The following is a 22,017-nucleotide window of genomic DNA, read 5'->3' on the forward strand; positions in this document are numbered from 1 at the left end:
TTTCATTATTTCAATTAATTGGTCTCTAGAAGCAATTATAGCACTTTTTAATTGTTTATTTTGCATTGTTTTATTACGTATTCATAAAAATTGTTTCTTGTGACTAATTCCAGGAAAAAAGTTTTTTTAATATAATTGTTTTCTAATATTCTGTGAATAGGAAAAAAAGATGGTATCAAATGAAAAGTAAATTACTTGTACGGCTTTCTCAAGCTCTCTTCAACTCTGAGGATACCTTGCTACATATCAGTCATGGAAGAAAATAAATATTTCCGAAAGCCACACTATTTGTTTTGTAAAGGGAAACAGCTGCGAGTCTTATGACCTTAATCAATGCGTCAGGGAATTTTATACCTTAATACGTGAAATTATTTTATTTATTCAAAGATTTTATTATGGGGTGTAATCAGGAGTGCGAAAGAAGTAATTTTGTATGTTTGCTGGCTAGGTGACGCGCAAATTGCAGATAATACGAGGGTCATCCGGAAAGTAGTACCCGTTCGTGAAATAAAGACACAAAAGTAAATATTAACAAACATAAAAAATTTTATTTGAAAGAGGATACTTTAAACTACTTCTCAACATAATCTCCAAGCAAATTAAGGCATTTGTCATAACGTGTGACAAGTTTCTGTATTCCTGCTGCATAGTCCTTCGCCGCCAGCTCATTGAGATACGCGAGGGACCCATCTTGCACAAATTTTTGCATAATGCAGATGGTGTTTAACAATTTCATGAACAATTGTTCGAGAAACATTGGGAAAATGCTCACAGATGTCATCAATTGTGACGCGCCGATCGTTCCTCACGAATTCGTCAACTGAGCTCACCAGTTGGTCTGTAATGACAGACGGTCTCTCCGAACGCTCATCGTCGTGTGTGTTCCCCCTCCCCATGTTGAAGTTGCGACACCACCACCGAACAGACGACTCGTCCATTACATTGTCTCCATACACCTCCTTTAATTGGCGATGAATATCACATGGGCGAACGTTTCTTGCATTGAGGAATTTAATCACTGCCCTCACTTCACAACTGGCGGCGTTCTCAATTTTTTTAGACATTGTAAACAATCACAGAAACAACACAGGCAATGCTAGCGTCACGCAACTTGGCTCAGAGAAGGCAGACAAGCCACTGAAGCTATCTGACCTCGTCCAGCGGCTACTCGCGTCGTCAGCACTTCATGCGGCACGAACGGGTACTACTTTCCGGATGACCCTCGTATTAATAGTTTTTATCGAAATTGGAATCTCGATTCTTATTATTTTCATTATTTTTTACGGTCGTTAACTGAATAGTTTTCTCCTGAATTATCTTACAGTTCTTAAGGAAATGCTATAAAATGTTTTCAAGAAAAAATAAAATTATTATGACATTGATTTGACTAAATGTTTCGATAAAACTTTGATCAGGCATGAAAAAGTGTGTTAAAAAACTTGCGGAGCTGAATGATGCAATATTAAAAGCAATTTTTAAAGGCAAATCCGTCAATGCAAAAAGACGGGCAAATCTTTGAAATTTCATTTTGCAAACGGCCCTAGAATTTAGGTAAAATTGAGTGAATCTACCGCTATCGGGTGCGAGGAAGTGGTAAAACTCGGTCTCCCGCTCAGAAAATTCAATAAAAGTTCAATTAGCATTCGCTTAGAGTTATTGCGTTCTTTTTTTGTTAAATAAAGAAAGAAAGGTATTCATTGTTCCACTACTGCGCTCAGAATCTCTTGCCGAAGGCTAGAAATTTCAACGATTGGAAAGGTGTACCGTGAGTACGACGTGCGTTGGATGGGACGTTAAACTGTGTGGCCCTTGGCGCCTTTCGTTAAGAGTAGGCTCATCCCGACGCCGGGTTTCTCTTCATCCCTCATCCTCATCCTGTCCACCCCTAGTGGCGTAAATTACCTCAGTTGTCGGTCGCTTCCCCTAAAAACTACTACTACTTTTGTTTTCTGGAGCATAAACACGATGAAGTTCAGTGCTGACATTTGGAAAACGCATGAAAGAGAGGATATTAGAAAATAACTAAGTGAATTTTTTTTTTTGAAAAAATAACTACCCCATGGTTATGTCACTGCGCCGAGAAACCAGCACAATTTATAAATAATAACAATAATAATGGTTTAAAAGGTGGTACACTCCTTTTGATCCCTAATTTAATTAAATAAGGTGAATTCCTATTTTACGGTGCGTAAAAGGGATTTCTTTTACGTTTTGCTTATTTTAATTGAATTAATAGAGGAAAGGTATCTTTAATATACTGCATTGTAAATTTTAGAGAAGTTTTAACCTTATTTTTATAAAACGAGATATTCTATTATCTTTTGGTCTCTAATAATTTTGTTCATGAATCTAATGTAATAAAACGTTATTTCTCATGTTCTTATTCTTGATGAAAGTAAAATAAAACATTCGTATTTGTTACGACGTTGAATCTCAATTTTTCACTGTTTCGTCTGACTTTTTTTTTCGGAAAATTAAGAATGTTACTTAAGCTCTATGGAAATGGCAGGGTATATATGTTTATGCGGATTCTAAATTGAACAATCATCTCAAAATTGTAAAAGAGTATTGGAAAAAACAACCAAAGCTCGATCTTCTGAAAACTCTATTTTTAGGAGCGAAAAACATGATCTGTCATATGGTTTTTCGATGAATCACTTTTCTTTTGGGCTTATTCTCGATTGCACTCAATTCCTCAAGTGATTATTTTGCTCAAGGTGCTCATTTTCTAATGACCTTGATAAAAAACAAAAATATCAATAAAGTAAAGATAAATAAATGAGAACTAAAGATAAAAGTTCTAAACGATATTCGGTAATACCATTTTAGCTCATTGGTACTAGTTAATGGGTTAATTTATTGTGAGTCAGAGAGCAGACGTACGCGTGTACATTGCCTCGAAAATGGTATACTGATGGAACAAAATCCATCAACCATCAAGACAACCAAGCATATTGTATCCATTCACTATTTTCCTGTTCTCCAACACTCATCTTCGAGCCACGCAGAATGAATCTGGCGACACTTAGATGAGAAGGGCAGTTGCGAATTTCATTCCGCCATTTCCGAAATTTCCGTCGACCCGTTTCATCGAAGCGGGTGGGTCAAAAAGATGACAAAAACGTCATGCATTAGGCAAGGCACATTCGAATTCAACCATACCGCTCTTTTACGTTACCGAGTCAAGTTTCGAACCACCTCTCGCATGTCAATCGAATGAATTTATTAATATTCCATCACCGTCCCAATTGTAGCAAGCCACGCAAGCCGGGATCATATACGTTCAACCCATAAGGATATCCAAGGGTTCTGCCCGTCATCTCCCAGCAATCTCCTCTCTCTCAAAGGAAAGCAATTACATTTCTTCTCCCGCGGAACTCGGAGATACTTATTCAGGCCATGTGGTGACCCCTAACACCCTCGTAAGCTTTAACGCATCTCCTTAATATTTGATGGGGTAATCGACGACGTATTCACGGCACGAAGACGTAATGACGAATAAACAAGACCCTTAAAACTATCCAAAATCACGGTCCGGAGTGGTATCATTTCAAATGATGAAGACCTCGATAGTAGACATTTCATTTTTATTATACAATTTGTTCTTTCGTCAAATATTTAAATCTCTAACTGTGAATAATGATTTTTCATCTGTGTTCACCATCATCCCATCGTCATTTTGATATTTCTATTCATTATGATGGGAGAATTTTGGAAAAGCGAGGGAGAGGCAGGGTAAGAAAAGATATCTTGAATGGAATAGTGGTGAAAATAATGCAGAGATAGGGAAAGTGTATTTATAATAGTTAGGATGTAATGAATGGATATTTGATATCGTGATAGTTAAGGCTTATTAGTATAGTATGTGTAGTGTCATGGACCATCAAAAACCTACTCTTTAGACTGCTGTTAATAATTTATTTAGGTTCGGTATTGGAATTGAAGTCTCCTGCATTCCTAGGAGGGTAGCAGCAGTGTTGGGGGGATAGTTTCTTTCCTTCTTCGCGAGGTGGCTCTGCATATCAGGGACTTTTCTCTTGTAGTTGGTTGGGGGATGGTGAATGGGAGGGGATGGCTCCCTCCACCTATCCCCCTTAGGCATTGCTGTGGTCGTGCTTGCTGGTGCGGTCAACTCTTGTGGTTGCTCTTGTTGGCGTGACTGTTTTATCGCCTGCCTCCTAAATACTCTCCAACAACCAATGCGTCTTCGTTACTGTTCGTTGGGTGAGACAGGGACTGAAGTATAACGCCTCTGTGGAAAATCTAGAGTGATCATTGCTAGGAAGGCATTTAAATTCTAATATTACTTTCGTCAAATGTCGATTGGAAAAATGTTGCTTGAGCATCTACAAACACCCCGCGATTCACCAAAAAAGGTTGTGGCAGGGAGTGCAAGCACCAGGTGGGAAGGGTAAGTGATAAGGGAGGAAATGGGAGAGGGAAGGGAAAGGGAAAATATTCAGTAAGAATCCTCAAATGACGCGCAAATTTTTTATTCATGCTGGAGTATGACTCAATTCGAAACAAGTGTTGATTTCGACCAATAAATTAGCTCTTGGTATTTCGAAAAATGGGAATAAAAATGAACCACAACCACTTATACGACAGACCCCCACCATAACAAGACAGATCACTTAGAAGTGGAAAGTAAGAAGGGGAAATTCTACCATTTTATGGACATGCAACTCATGGTCTCCGCCCTTAAAGTCACAGGCAAAACATTTGACACACCGCTGTTGGCCGCGGACGGCGTGAGGCATCCCTAACACATAGAGTGAGAGACGAGCGATGGAAGGGGAAGCTTAAAAACAACAAAGAAGGGTAGGCAATATTGTACCGAGCACTGAGTTTATTAAATAACAGTCCCATGGGGTCAATCGGGAAGGGATTTGCCAACAAAACACACGAGACTCAAGCAAACAGCGGATTTGAACAAAAATAAATTTTATATTCTGACAGGAAATCATAATTTGGTTCATGGTTCGGTGTATGGACACACAAAAAAGGATTTATGAAAAATAATATTAATTAAAAATTAATTTTTATTCACGAAAGTATTGCGGAAATACTGAAAAGTACATGTATCCTTCAACATGCGCTTGACAGTCCTACCCTGTAGAGATTTTCCGGAGAGGGGTGTTTTCGACAAAGGTGAGAGCGAAAATCGCATGGGTAAGTCACGACAAGTCGACCTAGGGCCGTGGCGGTGAAGCAATAAGATCGACTCACTCCCTTCAGTAAAAAGAAGAAGTCCTTCGGCGTTTGGTGGATGATGACTCGGCAATCTCAAAATTATGGTATTTTCATATTTCGGGCCCTTTGGACAAAAAACGTGTGAAAAGTAGCCAATTTTCTCATTATTTCTTCCTGCTAGCCATTTACCCCACCATTCGACCGTTATTTACTTTGAATGGTGGGCAGTACCCAATGCGGCCCACCTAAGTCGAGGGTATCTGTTGTGCATCAAGTCAAATTTCCTTAACGGAAATTGTTAAAACTTCCATGGTTCATTCAGTAAGCGAGCAACCTTTTGAAATTTTCTCGCGTCCTTGTTTAGAAAATAACATTTTATCTCCAATTTCGGGCGCTCTCTTTGGGGTAAGAATGTTTGAGTGGAGGACGTTGATTTATACCATACATGGAGGTTACCTGTGATGAGGTGTGAAGGAAGAGGTTTGGAAATTTCGTGAAAGGACTGGTCTCATGCTTCACTGATCCAGTACCCTTGATACCGCCGGTAGCCTTCTCGCTGAGCCATATCATTTGATGATTCTCTCTTCTGCTAATTTCTTTCACGTTCTCCATATCCACTTCGTTGCCCTCCTGTTACCGAGTCCTCGCATATGTCTGGACATTTTCAGTACCCAAACCTTTAATGACTCCCATGTAATCATATTTTAATGTTCTTCTTAGAATATACTACCATCTCTTTTTGTACAGAGTATCTTATTTAAATGCGACCCAGGTTTTGACATTCAATGCCATCTTCAGGTACCTCATCGAAGTCCGATTCGTATCTTATAACAATATTGTGTGTAGAAAAACAAGGTCATAGATTTTCATTCTAATAAGAATCGATTGAGCAATGGATTCCATGAAGTCACGCCCGTAATCACCGATTATGTACACTTGTAAATGTGCGTCGTCCTCCAGTATATCATTAGGCATTAGCACTATCAGTGGGCTAGTAATTAGCATAACTTCTTGGGCACGGAACTATCCCTCCTTATCCAGGGCGTCATTCGTTTTGATAATTGTCAATTCGTCCCTTATCTGACGTCCAGAATACAAGGGAAGTAGCATTTGGTTGACATTGGCCGTTATTCCTGTTAGTAAAAGATAATTATAATCATTTTTTCACCTCCGTGGCTGAGTTTTCCGTTCCTCCCAGAGCCCAATTCTGTCCCTTCTGTTGCTTGGCTATGAGTCTGTCTATATCTTCTTCCCTTTATCCGTTGTTCTGAAAGATGACTCGTAATTTGTAAATACCCCTTATTTCGTTGTTCACTGTCTGTCTCCAATAATGATTGATCCAATTTTCTCGGGGTCGAATGAGATTTAAGGTGTACAAGATATGCCGAAAGAATCATAATTTCTTCTGATTAATTAGATACCAAAATAAAGAGGTCTGCCCTACTGTTTTACCTCCACAGCGAATTTCGTGATGGATTTTATTCCATCAACATTTTTGGCGATTTATTCCGACTTTTTGGGATCGTCAGAACACGTTACAAGTGCCATTAAAGGATAGGAGCCATTGTGAGCTTTTCCAGCATGTTGTGGTTGGCTGTTGGCTCGGTTTGTTTGATATGTATCGATTGACAACAGCAGGAGTTATCAGGGAACGCCACTCACAGAGGAAACCACCGGAATTGGAGGATAAATGTCGGGTTTCTTTAATAATCACGCGAGAAAATCCTTATTTTTTTTCTCATTTTCTCATGATGGTGTAGAACTCTGGACGGAATAAGTTTCGTGTTTCTAAGACATGAACTGATTTTCCCGTGACTAAAAAAATGTTGTTTGTAACGTGAAGTTCTATTCTTTCGGTCGTTTATGATATGATGATCACGTACATGGCTGTGTTTTTATTTCAAATCGTTGCCGGGGTATTTACAAGTAAGATACTCGAGTGAAAACTTGAAAACCACGGTTTTATTTTTTTGTCGTTTTTTTTCCTTCGCAGTTTTTTTTAGAAAGAGAAATGGAAATGGACATATTTTTTCAAGATTTCCTTTCGATCTGGGAACTATTGAACTGACTGTCGGACTGCCACATCTTCAATCAAATGACGTGCATGATTTCCATGCCGTGACCGTTTACGCAAATTTGGATTTATTCTGTGAGTACGTACCTTGGTCTTCACGATGAAGCGGATAAATTCCACAAACAATGAAAAAAGAGGGGGAAGATGGATGTTCAAATGTTATGCCTCTTCGCGGTGCGAGAATTTTATCTCTTATGAACTGTGAAATACCCCACTGTAATATTTAGCACCACTTTCGTTTCAGCGGTTTACACAATGATTGGTTGGCCTAGTGATTATGCTAAAACAGCGAAACTCACGTAGTGGTAAATGCAATAGGGTGCCTTATAAACGTCATGATAAATACGAGGACATACCAAAAAGGAAAACTTTAATTTATTAGAGATTCAGTATCATATAATTCGATCTGAGAATATTCCTAAATGTACGCATAAGTGATCTCATGATACGACGGCATGCGAAGTTTTATTTCAAAATTTCCCACGAATGAAGGAGGTGGTACCATTTAAAAATAAAAAGGTGAGGAAAATCGTACGCTGCAAGATTTTTCGACATGACTCAAAAAAAGGGAGGGTATGAAAGCAAAAACTGTACGAAACATGTAAACACATAGCTGTTCGATACAAAAGTGCTTGGCAAAAATGTCGGAAGCGTCTAATCTTCATAACGACTGGATTGGAAACATTTTTATAGCCCCCCCTCCTCTCTCCCTCATCTCCCTCCTAGTCTGTTTTACGCCTCCCAACCCCAAGCACCTCCCCTCCCACCCGCCAGGTGGTACGTGCCTACGTCCTTAACAGTTCCACGGTTCCACGAATTGCTTCGCCCCACACCTGGAAATTATTGCAGCGTGGTGGAGGGAGGCACGCATAACTTAACCTCCACTCCCTCATTTCCACTCCCACCCCATTCCACCCCCCACCCCCGAAAACTTAGTTATCCTTTTTTTTAACACGATTATCTCTCTCGCTCTTCAACTCCCGCGGGGGAGGGGAGGGAAAGGGGAAAAGGGGAAGGGGGGTGGGAGGGGTCGAGAGACCCTGAGGGAATTTGGGGAAATTTTTTGATGGACGGGGTGTCAGTGGAAACACTTTTCAAATCCCTGCCTCATTCGCGGCGTTTTTGCGGCGTTTAGATGTAGAGTTGGTGGGAGATGAGGGGGAAGGGGGGGGGAAGGTGGGTACCCCGAGGGAAGGCCAGACGGACGCCCCGTGCCGCCGCCACCGAAAATTATCATAATTACATTCAACCATCGCCCAGGACGGAAGTACCTACGAGGTTTTATCTCCTCTCTCTCCCTCTCTACCCCCTCCCCCACACTCTTCCACGTGCTCCGCTCCAGTGCTTTGTGTCCCAGGACGAAAAAAATCATTCACCGAGTCCGAGTATTCGGAAACATTCCCTTTAGCGATATATTGTTCGAAATAATGCCCACATTCAGTCCCCACTCACCTCCCTCCCCCCACCCCCCCCCCCCCCACAACCTTTCACCCTCCGTATACATAGACCTCTTACCAACTCTTTCTTTCAGCTTTCTCTCAGGTTTCGAATTTTTAGGTCTTTTTAGTACGGCGTCCAATAGAAAATGTCTGCGGGTCTCTTTTTTATTATCGCCGAGGCAGGCCGGACCGTCTGTCCGTCTTTCCGTCCGCGTGCGTTAAATCTTAAAATAGTAGACGGATAGTGAGGATAAAATTTTGTCTGGCGGGTTGGGAATCTCTACAAATGGTATTTGTTTCAGTTGAAAAATCATGACAATTTTGGGATAATTAAGTCCTCTCTTCGCAAATGTTTTTGTTATTGGCGAAGTAATTAAGCTAAAAAGAGCTTTATTCAAAGGAAGTGAAATCATTTATGGAATTTTTTACGTTTTTATAGTGCCCAATGGAAATCACTGGTTTTATTGCCAATTCTTGAATTCATCTACATCAAAGAACTGGAAAATCAAACAGATTTCGAGATCCCTTTTTGCGGGAAGCAATGTGATAATAAAGAAGTAAAAAATTTTAAGGTATTTTATGTACGATCCATTTCCTGGGAAATATATTTCTTTTTTTCCTTTCTTCCTTAATGACTATCTATTTTAAAGCAGCCGTTAATCGTACTGCGTGTTTTTCAACATCGTGGGATAGAGGTTTTAATGCAGTCGTTAGTAATGTGGTTAATGTAGGTGATTGAAAGAGATCTGCAAAGCATCCAATGTAAAGAATTCATTTTTACGTGCTTTTAATTGTTAAATACTATACCCAGCATGGCGGACACTAGCGTAAGTCCGCGACTGCACGACAAAGCTTTGGTGCCATGTTATTGTCGTATAAATGCAGTTAAAGAAAAACTATAATCAATGCATTCTTCCAATAATGTTTCCGGGGTTTACTTTAGCACTGATTTTGGCGTGCGCATGAGTGGTGTTTAAAACGATCTTCAGTGGAGCAAGATAGTTGAAAAAAAATATGCGACTAGTATAAAAAAACAATGCACAATGTATTCAAAGGCACGCTCACGGTCCGCATTTCAAAAATCCACACTTTCATAAGACTGTGTGAGTCATGAAATAATTACTAATGTTGAAAACCTGAGAATTTGGTTTTCTTTCGAAAATAAATTCGTACGAGTGAGCTAAACTCGTATTGATCGATTGAAATCATTTTCAATAGGAGGGAAATTTTGCCGAAACGGTAGACGCTTCTCATGGCAATAACGTGGATGCATCTATCATAGTATATCCATTAATCGTAAGCTCTTTGTTGTTGAGTGCTCTTGTAAAAATCTCCTTTTGATACATTTTTAGTGTGCTTACTTCCAGCTACGAATTGCTTAATAGTTTAATGTATGTACAAGCCGACTAGGGTGTGACTATTAAAGGGGTGGATGTTATGTGATTTTTTTTTGCAGCAAGTCGTTTTAATTCACTAAGTATGATTACACTCCCACGCATTCAAAAATGATCGCCATTGAAATGCTCCCTTCGGCTCATGATCATTTATGTTTCTCTCTGTTCACTTCGTCACTTTCTGCTGACTTAACGCTCATTGCCGGATGAAAGCGTTTTACCCGAACAAGCGTGAAAAATTGGCAGCGATTTTGTTTCCAGGAGAAAAGACTATGAGAATCGAATCATTTTTAATGTGTTTATATCTCATTCTACGTGGGGCTCCGAATTTTCCCAGGGAAAATGAGATGAGGGTAATTTCTCGCATTTCTCATTTCCTTCCACGGTGTGGCAGCGTTCAACTAATCATGGTGCTATTACTTGGAGAAGCGTGGAGGAATACGGTGTCGTAAAATTGTTATCCGTTGTTAATGATGTATAAGCTGCCAGCCGAATAACTCCGTGATATTATCCTACTATGTATTCCCCCTCTATATGTTTACCACGCGGTGCAGGAACTGCGTTTTCGGTTGGCCCAAAAGCCTTGCGAATGTATGCATCTCATCGGTTGAAGGTGGGAAATGAGGAAAGTACATATACTATATACCTAGAGGGACCCGTTCGCGCTTTTTAGCCGGGGATCATTCGCCGGCGCATTTGCGAACCAGATTAGAGTGTTTGACGGGGTGTAATTTCCCCCCAACCGCTTCATACCGAAAAAAATATAAAGGTTTTCACGTAACCATCAATTTTTGAAATAGTTTTTTAAAGCTGTACGCCGTCTCCTAACGCTATTGCGGAAGGGAGAATATTACGGAGTTTTCCCATTGCCAGGAAGAAACATTTTCAGCATCAGTCGCAAAATTATGATCAGTGAATTTTTCAGACGAAAATTTAAATCTGCCGTAGAGGATACAACCAGGATGATTTAAAAAGGGACTCGTTCGCTCTCTAACCCGATTGTAATTGTAATTAAACGAGCTTGCCATTAGTTACATTTACGTCTTAACACGTACGTTGGCAATTTGAAGTATTTGTTACGAGCCGATTCAACTAGCCATCACGAATAAAACCAATCGAATCATCGTTCAAGCTTTTACGTTTCTTTATTCTTTCGTGGAATCCTTTTCGTCCTATCGGTTCTATGTTCCATGTTCCCCTAACGAATTCATCCTGCGGCTTGCATGATAGTGACGGTGACTTACCGTCAGTCTTGAGCCACTATTTCGGACTAGGTCGGGCACGCGCGCGAACTGCAGTCCCTCCATCCGCGGCATGGGATTATTATTTTTTAGGAGAGAGAGAGTATGGGGAGGAACTTCTTGAGATGAACGCACCCAAAGTCGAAGTCATCTTCCTCCCTGGGTCTATTTTCGTTTTCCGCTCTGGGTTTCTGTGCTGCGCATGCGTGTGACTCTGGAGGTTGGAGGGGAAGGCGAGAGGCCTCGGGAAGCAAACCCCCTCCCGAAGCCCTGTTGCCCTCAGGGAGGGGAGGGTTGAGGGGAAGCCGACGGAGGGGAGGGGGTTGCGCGCGAGTCGGCAACAAGCGAAGGAGCTCCGTCAGTCGGCGAGAGACAGCGGTCGGGTGTGGAGGAAGAGCGGCAAATAAGGGTTACCCTGCACGGGTGCAGTAGTGACAGGACAGCGGACCCCCCCACCGGAGGGTGAGGTCGCGAGTGTCCTCCTCTATCTCCGCGCCACCAGTCAATCCCCCCTCTTCGTTGTCTACTTGGCGTTTTGGACTTGGGAGTGTGTGAACCATACCCCCCCGTTGAAGAATTAAGAAATCGGACGACTTTCGTTCATCTGAAGAACCTCTTTCTCCCTAAAAGCTCCCCCCCCCCCAATGCTCTCTGCAAGAAAGCTGCCGTGCCTTTTGGGACCACGTGACACGACCCCCGCCTCTCGCTCTCCGTAACCCTTGGTGAAGTGTGGAACTCGCTTCGCCTCTTTTTTAGTACTCGGAATTTCCTCTCTCTCTCGCCCTTTTACCTTCCCTGGGGAAATATACCCGAAGTGTTCTTCTCCCTCTCCTCTTACTTACAACACCTTGATCATCCTCTCTTCGCCTCCCCTTCGCTCTTGTTTTCGAGAGCAGGAAGGCAACGCTTGGTTTCCCCCTGTCTTTCAAGGTTGCGCTGCAGTGAGGATGATTTATCATCGTCATCGCATACCACGGCACAGTGATGTTTATTCGGCTTTACACTGGTTTTATAAGGGATACATAGCGGCTTGTGTGTGTTGTGAGTGAGTTTTGTGTGTGAATTTGTGCGCCCAAGTGCTTCGCGGGAGGATATACTCCCCTCCCACTCACCCAGGTACCTTAGGAAACGTGCTTTTTTCTCTGTGCACCAACCTTCTCACCCCTTCTCGTTTTTGTTTGAGTCGGAAGGGTCGAGTGAGAGGGTGTCGCTTTCTACGCTTCCAGGGAATACATTCATACACGTTCCCCCCGTCACTACATGCACTTCGACGAAAGGCACCCAGTCCACCACCTTTCGTCCGCGTCGTCTCCCCTTATCTCCTTGAGACGGACATCGAATACCCAACAACGCCCCACGGCGACTCCTCAGGATTTTTCGCCGTCGGAGAGTCGTCGATCTTGGGTGTCGGGAGGCGTCGCCCTGCGTGACCGCGTCTCGGTCTGCGCGACGCCCGGCGTCGGGGGACAGGACGTCTCTCCCTCCCGCCTCTGCGGTAAGTGAATGAATGAATCTGGCCCTAAATCGCCGCACAGCTCCGCGTCGCGCTCTCTTGCCTCTGGTGTGGCTCGTGGTGATGGATGATGGTGCGTCGCTGTGCTCATTATTGCCCTCTGCAATCGACACATCGTTTTTGCGGCGAAAGATGGGTCGGTAACCCTGCTGATATCTTCGGAAGTTATGAATTTTCATGTGTACTTAAAGCTGCCCATCGAACCGAAAAACGAGGCCACTTCCGATTCCCGAAGGTGTATCTTGTTCGTGAATGTGCTAATTGTCTCTGGCCGTGTCTCGCTGTGGGCGAGAACGAATCTTGCTGCAAAGTTTGTGTTGATTTTGGTGACACGAGTCATATTGGTCAAGGATGTTATTATCACCGCCCGAGATGCCTTTTACCTCTCTTCCGGGATTCACGTCTTACTCGGTGGGATAAGATCGGGGACTAATTTGGTATTGTATTGTTTAAGTTTCGTCTGTGGGTATCACAATATCATTGGTAAGCGTTTCAATAGTCGGGAATATCGGAGTGGAGATCGTAGGAATAACAAACGTTGCGCAATCCTCCGACCTGAATTTGATTCCCGGCCACTCGAATTTGTTGACGGTCTCTTCCGCCTTAATCGCGGCAGTTTTTTCCCGGCGGTGGTCCTAGGAATCCCCGATTTAGATGCGGGATTTGAGGGGGGCGGGAGGACCTCTCTCGGCTACGATAACCTTTCGTCTCGCTGCGCCCGACCCGTTCATGTTTAGTTTACGCTCTCCTCTTGCGAGAAAATCTCTTCCGATAAAGGATTCTTAGAATATTTCCGGAAACCTTGCTGTCCGACCTCGCATTGCTTCGCGTGCAATTGAGTTGACTCCGTGGATAATATAGCTAGTATGACAATGCATCATATTTACCAGCGCTTTGCGATAGTTTCTATTGACAGCGGCCTTTTTAAAGTGTTGCGTCGGGATGTTTCTCTCGGTCACTCGGAGCGGAATGAGAAAGGAATCGGAATGTTTTGTTGTCATCGTGACCCATTTGTCTCAGATACCGTCGACCTCTCACTGAAGAGTTGTCGTGTAGGGAGGGAAACTTCTTTCCACGGTTCAATTAACGGTCTCCTTCGGTGAAAAGCGGAAAGGAAAACATTTGCCGTTGCATTTCGATGAGGAAAATATCCTGCGGGGAAGGCTTAAGAGAATCAAATTAACGTTAATTTGTTCTCGGAATAAAAGTCGGAAAATCAAAACCGGGCGGCAGAATTTAACATTTGTAAAGACGTGAACTGAGCCAGAAATGAAAACGCTGCTCCCAATCGTGGAAGTTACCTTACTTTTTTAAGTCCTTCCCTTCATGGGTTCGACTACCTCTTAACTATTTGATGGTGCTACTTCCCGAATGCGGGGTGTTGAGAGATAAATAATACTGGCCCCGTGGAAAGATATGAAGCGAGTGTTCGACTTTCGCCGTAGGATGCTCTTGCTTACATGAACTTGTGTGTACGTCTCGCTATTGTGTTTACGTAACAGCTGCATCGCTTCGGCGACGGGCCTTTGTTTCGCCCGGCGGGCGGCAAGGGCTTTTAAAGCCGACAACGACCCAGCGATCGTTTGGGAAGATGTCGGGAGGGATTTGAGAGCCAGCCGCTTCGTGAAAAATGACTAAAGGAGTCGCGTGACGTGTTTATTAATCTCGAAGATTCCTCTCGAGAGTTTCTAGGTGGGAGGATGGTCTGATTTCAAACGTTCCCGGAGCAAGGGGTACGAAAGCCTCACTTCAGCCTCGCCAAGTGTTGGGAAGGGCGTTAGCTACGGAACTCCCCGGGTGGTCGAGGGGTCAGATAGTGGGGGATGTGGATCGGGCGGCTCCGATTGCCGGAAGGGCGCGCCGCCGTCTTCCGATTCCCTATTTACTGCATTTTTTATGCTTAATCGAGAATTGGGGATGGTTGAAAAAGAGTGGTATTATCGTAGTTCTGTAGTATGTGAATCATCGGGTAATCACTCGAAAGGGGCATGTGTAATCGGTTTCGAGGTGAGCAGTTGAGTCATTTGTCCGCGGAACGTTACTCTTCTTGTTGTTTCTATTTTTCTGTTATGTTTTCCGAATATGTTGTATAAAGGATATGTTCAAACATTTTCAGGAAATCTGAATTATTTTGAATCAGAATTCCCGAATCCGAGACTTCGTCTCACATTGTTTTCGTCGCACACAAACTAAAGTTTGCAATCCCCTCATAAATATCCTCTAGTGGTGGGGAACTCTTCGAGGATGAGTTATTCTGCCAAATAATTCCACACGATGGCTCGTCGACCGGTGGCGTGTCGCTCCTCCTTTGATGACTTAACGTTTAATTATCTTCGTTATAAAGGTTCCCGATGATTTCATTTTATGGCGTCGACTATGACAGTGTCGCTTTAACGTTCCATTTAAGAGCATTTTCTTCAGCTTGGAAACGCAAACGTTTCGGCGCGTCGTTTGCATATTTATTTTGCCTCAGATATTTGTTGGCGTTGGTTTTATCAGTTTCCACAAGCAGCGCTTGTTGAGTAAATTAGCATTCGCTCGTAAAAAAAATATGAAAGTTTATTTTAGTGTATATTTTGTTGGAGGGTATATCAATCTTTAATATAAAAATATGAGCCGTTATTTTTTTTTGTAATGTGAACTTTGTGGTTGATGGTGTCGTCCTCTTTGTCATAACGACGACTGCACGTTTTATCATGAGCAGGCGTTTTATCTTTTTAGAGACGTTAAAAGTTTGTGTGCACGATATGACATTTTGCCCTGATTGTCCGATGTGTATCTCCGGACGGTCTACGTAAGGAAAATTTTGGTGGCGTGCAGCGAGGCACGGGAAGGGGGGCGGGAATTCCATCTCACCGACGACGCTTTCTTAAGGAATGGACGCCGCCATCCGGCCACTCTGTGGTAAATGGGCCAGCCGTGACGGGGTTCCTCGCCCCGGGCCAATTTGAATGTTGTGTATCGCAACGCTGCGCAATTCAAACAGGATTATCCGAATGCATACGTACGTACACACGGGGGGCTGTCTCTTAATGCCGTCATGTTATTGCATTCCACGGTGGAGGCTGCAGAATGAAGGCAAACTGCTGCAGCATGCTGTTATATCTCATTTACAGCCCCGAGTGCAGACGCATCATGCATGCTTTGGGTGGAAAATGAGATGCCGTTTCTTGAAATTTCGTTCCCGACGTCCTCCCATGACGCTCGTGTTATGATGAGCCATTTCACCAATTTTCTTTGACGGAAATTCCATTTATTACGGCCGTTGCTCGCGTTTTCCGCATTTTCTCCCCATTTTGTGATTTACCCCACCCCACCATAAACCTGGTTCCTTTAGAATCCGTTTAAATAAATATTTTTTTTGAAGACTCGCACTAATCGGACTGTTAAAGCAGACACATTTTTGTGTGATGTATTTATCTTCATGGGAGTATGAACTTATGTTCGGAGTTATGAGTTTTCCCGGGAATATAGGCGTAATTTTTTATATTTCAGTGGCCGTAGGGCGCAATCTAATGTTTGCCTAGATTAGGAAAAATGTTTGGATTCCAAGTCACGACGACGAATCGAGGAGAAATGTAACTAAACACGTAGGAGGAGGAGCTCTGTCCGGTTCGATTGTTCTCCTTCCTGTTAGCCTCCCTCTTGCGTATGCGTCAAATCGTAAACGATTTGAGTCGATGGAGAATAATTTGAATAATTAGAACTTATGTACTTGAAACTTAAAAATTAGCCCATCCACATGAAGGTATGTTCTGTATAATTGGGCGTGAATGAGCATTATAGGTTTTTGCTTTATTTTAATCCATCCGAATGCTTCAACGGGATTGTATGAAATCACGATGGGTGTTAAGACAAGTTGCAATGAAATTGGGTTAGCAGCGAGATCTTCTCTTTCAACATGTTCACCTTTATTAAACCAAGCTTACACACACCTAGGGGAAGATTACAAGGGGAACGCGATAAAGGAATTACAGCCAACAGACACTCTTTTTAAAGTGAAATTCGAGTAAGCTCGTTCATTGAGTTCTCACCCTGGATAGTTTTAAGGCATTGAAACATTGCGTCGAGTGCTAATAATGGGTGAAACCCTTTTTTTCCCCGTTTGCATTCACGACTCCCTCCACGTCACGTGAGGACGCATCGGGAAGGAAGGGGGACAAACAGTGGACATTGTGACCTTGGGACAGGGGGCGAGGGGGTTAGTGGAGAGATTTGGCGGAGAAGAGGGCGAGGGTGAATACCCTAAAAATACAACAAGCCGCCTGGCAGTCTCTCGCTCCCTCTCCTCCGTTCCGACACCTGCAGTTGCCAAAACCTCGCAGCCGAATGTTGCGGTGTTCTTGTCGATTTTCATGCTCTTCCAAGCCCACACCGCCGACCCTCTCAACCCCCCCCCTTCCCCCCAATCGCCTTTCACCAAATAAATTCCATTCCCAAATCGCATTCCCGGTCGCAAATTGAGATGGTTCGTTCCTAAAGTAACATGCTGACGTCGCAGTCAATTAACTTTCCGCCTGAAGTCGAAGCAGTCGGGCTAAATATTTGCGCATTTCATCAACTTCTTTGGAAAACTTGGCGTAAAATTATCTATCAATGAATTTGTGTGCTACCGATATTTTAATTAATATAAATTGATAAGCGATTAACATTTACACCCAGCGTATTGTTTAATTCCACTCGACAGAGGAAATCGGAATGTATATCTTATCTATGCATAAAAATTTAGATACCGCTCGTCATGCTAAATATTCTAACGCGATACATTTTGCGAGGGTTTTTTTTAACTACATTGTTTTAGATTCAATGTTAAAGTAATACCAGCTCGACGGGACTGTTAGTATCATAATTGTAATCCCATAAGGTTAATGCCGTCCTATGTGACTACCTCTTTGTGGAGGCGTCCCATTCGTCTTACCAGTCTTTGGGGCTATGAAGACATTTTGTGTTCTTCTGCGTAGTCTCTTGGCGGCTAATAACCTTATTATTTCGTACGGCTTTTTTATACAGCTTTTATATCCTTTTCATTGTCATTTTTTTTGCAAATGATAATGAAAAGGATATAAAAGCTGTATAAAAAAGCTATACGAAATAATAAGGTTATTTCGATTTTAATTGGAAAATAAAGACCCTTTCGAAAGTTATCGTGTCATATTGTAGTCATTCACGTCATCTTTAAAAGCACGGTAGTTGATCCATCGGTAATCGCAGCACGATTCATTGGTAATAGCAGCCCGCTCTTAAGGTGTGTCGCCGTTTTATCTGACCGTGCTGCCATCTCTCTTTCCTCTCGCCGATTACCGGGTCCTCCCCCCCCCGCGCCTCTTTGCCGCCGAGGAAGTGTCTTGGTCTGTCGCGCGGTTCAGGTCGGCGCTTCGCCCATGGACCACTCTCGGCCTTGAACGTTATTTGGAATGGTATTAACTCGCGCGCACTTAAAATCCACCCTTAAAGTAGGGGATAATCAACGTCCAAATGACGAGAGGTGGCGAATGAGAGGAGCGCGACAGATAGGTGACATTAAAGCGGGAAAGAGGAAGTGGTCGGAAAATAAGGAGATGGCGCGTGTTTGTCTGTGGAAATTTTAAGTTCTGCACTCGTTAGTCGCTATTTGGATATTCTCTTCCATTAGTGGATATTCGTGGGAATGAATGAGTTGTGAAATCCGTCGGTTTCAACATTCCGCCTCTCGTGGTCCACCGGCCTAATTAAGCTTTTCGAGTGCTGAATCGGTGTCTGAAAATCCTAGCTGTTGTTTGAGCTTTGGTTCAAGTTGAATACTAGTTCGTGACCTTTTTTTCCTCCTTCAATACCTCCACGATTCTGGTGCCGGAGAGTGGACATTTAGTGTTCTATATTAACTATTATTCACGGATCTTGGAACTTTGCGTTACGATTTTCGTGCCCGTAAGTCGTTATTCTTCTAATTCCAAGCACCATAGCAAATTTTCACAGCATCCTCACGACTGTGACATTAGGGGGGGGCACCGAATTCCAGCGACCGTGGTGCTGGTATCAAAAATTTAGGAAGGAAAATTAAAGAGTGATAATCTAAAAAAAAAGCTAATTTCCCATAGTGAAAATTCAATTTTGAGTTCAGTACAGGAGTGATTATCACGGGAGCGGTTTGCATTTACAATGCCAAGTTAATTTGATCATTGAATTACATTTTTTTTATTTTTACTTGTTGTCGTCATTGATCGATTAATTTCTAGGTTCTCAAAATGTTTTTGTGAATTTAAGTCTCTTAATATCTCATTTGTTGGTTTTTTTTATTAAACCAATAATTTGGATGGTATATGACCTGGGAATATTTATCGTAGGCATTAAACAAAAATGTTTGCAAATAAATGTTCGAGAAGATGGGACACAGTGAAAAAAAAGTGCTGTCTTTCTGTCGAATTACTTCGAATTTATCTGTAATCCCATCCGATTGGAGTTTAAATCTTCCTTGTTTGGGTTACCCCATATTTGCCATAGGTGGATTCACCAAGGGATCTCTATTGATAGTTTGTATTTATATTTTAATTCACGGAATGTTTCTGAGCCAATCCAAAATATTTAATATTAGTCCTGGAGTATAGTATGATGTATCCTAAGTAGGATGTGCAAGGTACTTCCTAATGTACAATCCAAACGCTAATGTCTGGATTGAAATGGTAACTGGACATGTTTTTAAATAAAGACTACTATGTGATATGCCCTTTCAAATATCGATATAAGAAAAGGAGGTTATATGGATATTTGGCTTAGTTTTATATTGTTAATAATTAGTGGATTCATGGACACCTGTGCTTTCATAATTTGAGTTTGATGCTGACTCGTAAATTTAATTGAAATGCGAAGTAGTGTCTTGATGGCGATGATCGATTTTCATCATGTGTGATGTTTAAAATCGAGCATCCTGGACCATTACCATCAAAATACTCCTAATACTTGATTCTCATTAATAAAAATTTCTTTCTTAATAATTTCTTCATGGACTATTTTCTCTTTTGTTATCTTAAACAAATGTCATTACCGACCATTATGTGTAATATTTTTGCGCCGTATTCTTGATAGTCGTTGATGATGGCATCGAGAGAGTATTCGGCAGTCTTGCCTTTTCGGGAACGTCATTGGTTAAATACGCCTCAAAGGCCATCCCAATAGCTATTTTATCCTCGAATGAAGTCGTTTTGTAACTGAATATGAAATATTACATGCACTGGAGATGAATAGGCGCCACCACTACCCGGGATAACAATTAAAATTTCAATATCTCATTTTACATATTGTTAGTGTATTATTCCCTTGCTTATCGACTTCCTTTCCTGTTAAAACGCTGATTTCTTTATTCGAAAGACATTTGGGAATCTGAGAAAGTTTAATTTGATAGGTATCGAGTGAAACGGGTTGATCTGCCCCTTGAGTCAGCGACCAAGAGGTTACGAGGCAATTGATGCCACTTTCACTTGAGATCTAAATACTCCTATGTTAGCCTTTTCGAAAAACACGACCGTTTTTTTAAACTCAAGATACTCTGTTAATTCCACATAAAATTCATTTTACATGGAATAACATAGCATTTATTTTGTTCAAGTTATAATTCATTTAAATATGAGGCAGCTCCACGAAGCCACACGCGAAACAATTTCCTATCGCTGAATCTTTTCGCGATTTATAGAAGAAAATCAAGTTTTCCGGAAAGGCTACTATATACTTTGCTACACAATCAATCACCAATCACACCCTCGGAAATGGATTTCATTGAAACGTAGATCTGAACGTTTACCAAACCATGACCCAAAATAAAGAGGATTCGTCCGCAATTGATTCCACCCAGAGTTAGATGTGTATGTAGCGACTCTCTTTCACTTAGTTAAATAGTTGACGTTTGCGCAAATTCAATATGTTTGATTAAATTAATTATAAAAGTTTAGTTTGATTTAAGCACTTCGGTGAGTCACAAGCACTTTGGAGAAGTTAGTCCGTCCAATCCTTTACAGGGCACATACATATATTAGGAGACTATGCAGACTCGATTTAGAAAATCCTTACTATAATAGGTGGGTTTTAGGAAAATATAGGTAGTGAAAAATTAGTGAGCTTGATTAATTGGGCTAAGTTTCAAACTAGTATTGGGCCTTCCATTAAATTGCACAGTAAGCGTTATGAATCAATTAGTGAAAGTTTTAATTGAAGAATTAGGTAAAGTTTAAAAGAAGTCCGCAAGGTTTGTGAGTGACTGTAATGAGAACGATGGGGAATGCGTCAGGACGACTGGAGAGAGAAGTATTGGAAGTCCCATGAGAGATCGTGAGGGAAGTGGGACTAAAACTCTTGGCGAGGTACACCCCTTAGGAGTTTGCGTCTCACACCCTAGGGATTGCAAGAGCTTGAGACTACAGTGGGAGATGAGATCACCCGTATAGCGTAGGAGAGGAAGACCCCGAACCCGAGATTTATTTATTTACTCTGTCATCCCTCAACGGTATTCAAGAATCCAATAAAACGAAGGTCAACACTTCAAAAAATTAATGTAGATACAGTAATTCCATATGGAATTATTCTTTACTTCTTGTTTAGCACTGTAAACACTTCATGCTTCACGGAGATGCTTTTAAGTTCGGTCCCCTAAGACCCTCAGCCGTAGTTCATTGTGTGAACACGATGGCACGAATATGCATGATCTATCTAAAAAATAAGCAGAAAAAATCCCGAAAAAAATATATTGAACGTCAAAGTACAAATTAATTAAATTCTTCTAACTGGCAGCCTTGTGTAAATCGATACACCGATGCCAGCCTCTCTCTCTCTCGCGGTACGTTTCCTGGAAGGCGTCGACGGGAACCTCGTGTACAGGTACTTCGTCACGGCTTCTTTGACGTCATCCGGCGTTCCAAAATGGTTGCCTTTCAAGCTCCTTTGTATTCTTGAGAGCCAAAAGAAGTCCGGTAGTGACTGACTGCCCTTGTGCTTGGGCAGGAACTCGGTCTCGAGGAAGGGGTTGTGGGGCGGCGCGTTGTCGTGGTGCAGCCTCCAGTTGGCAAAGATCACCTTCTTGACACGTTGCACTCTTTTCCCCATCCTCTCAAAGACTTCCATCCATCTAAAAACTACGCTTCACTATCTGTCCCTAAGGCACAAACTCTTTTGTGGATAACGGGTTTTTAGTCGAAAA

General features: G+C 42.1%; 1 protein-coding gene across 2 annotated transcripts in view; it reads left to right on the top strand.

The window, feature by feature from the left end:
* Positions 1-22,017, top strand: part of LOC139698710 (insulin-like growth factor-binding protein complex acid labile subunit) — a 1,245,847-nt gene that overhangs the window by 959,915 nt on the left and 263,915 nt on the right. The window contains exon 1 of one of the 2 annotated variants that reach the window (XM_071597591.1): positions 11,721-12,836. The exons of the other annotated variant lie outside the window; for it this stretch is intronic. The gene's annotated coding sequence lies outside the window, so the exon portion shown is untranslated. Of the gene's footprint in view, positions 1-11,720; positions 12,837-22,017 lie in introns of those variants that run through there. 2 annotated transcript variants of the gene reach the window in all.

This window comes from Hetaerina americana, unplaced genomic scaffold, assembly GCF_022747635.1.
Source record: "Hetaerina americana unplaced genomic scaffold, ioHetAmer1.1.p SCAF_9, whole genome shotgun sequence".
Lineage (NCBI taxonomy): Eukaryota > Metazoa > Arthropoda > Insecta > Odonata > Calopterygidae > Hetaerina > Hetaerina americana.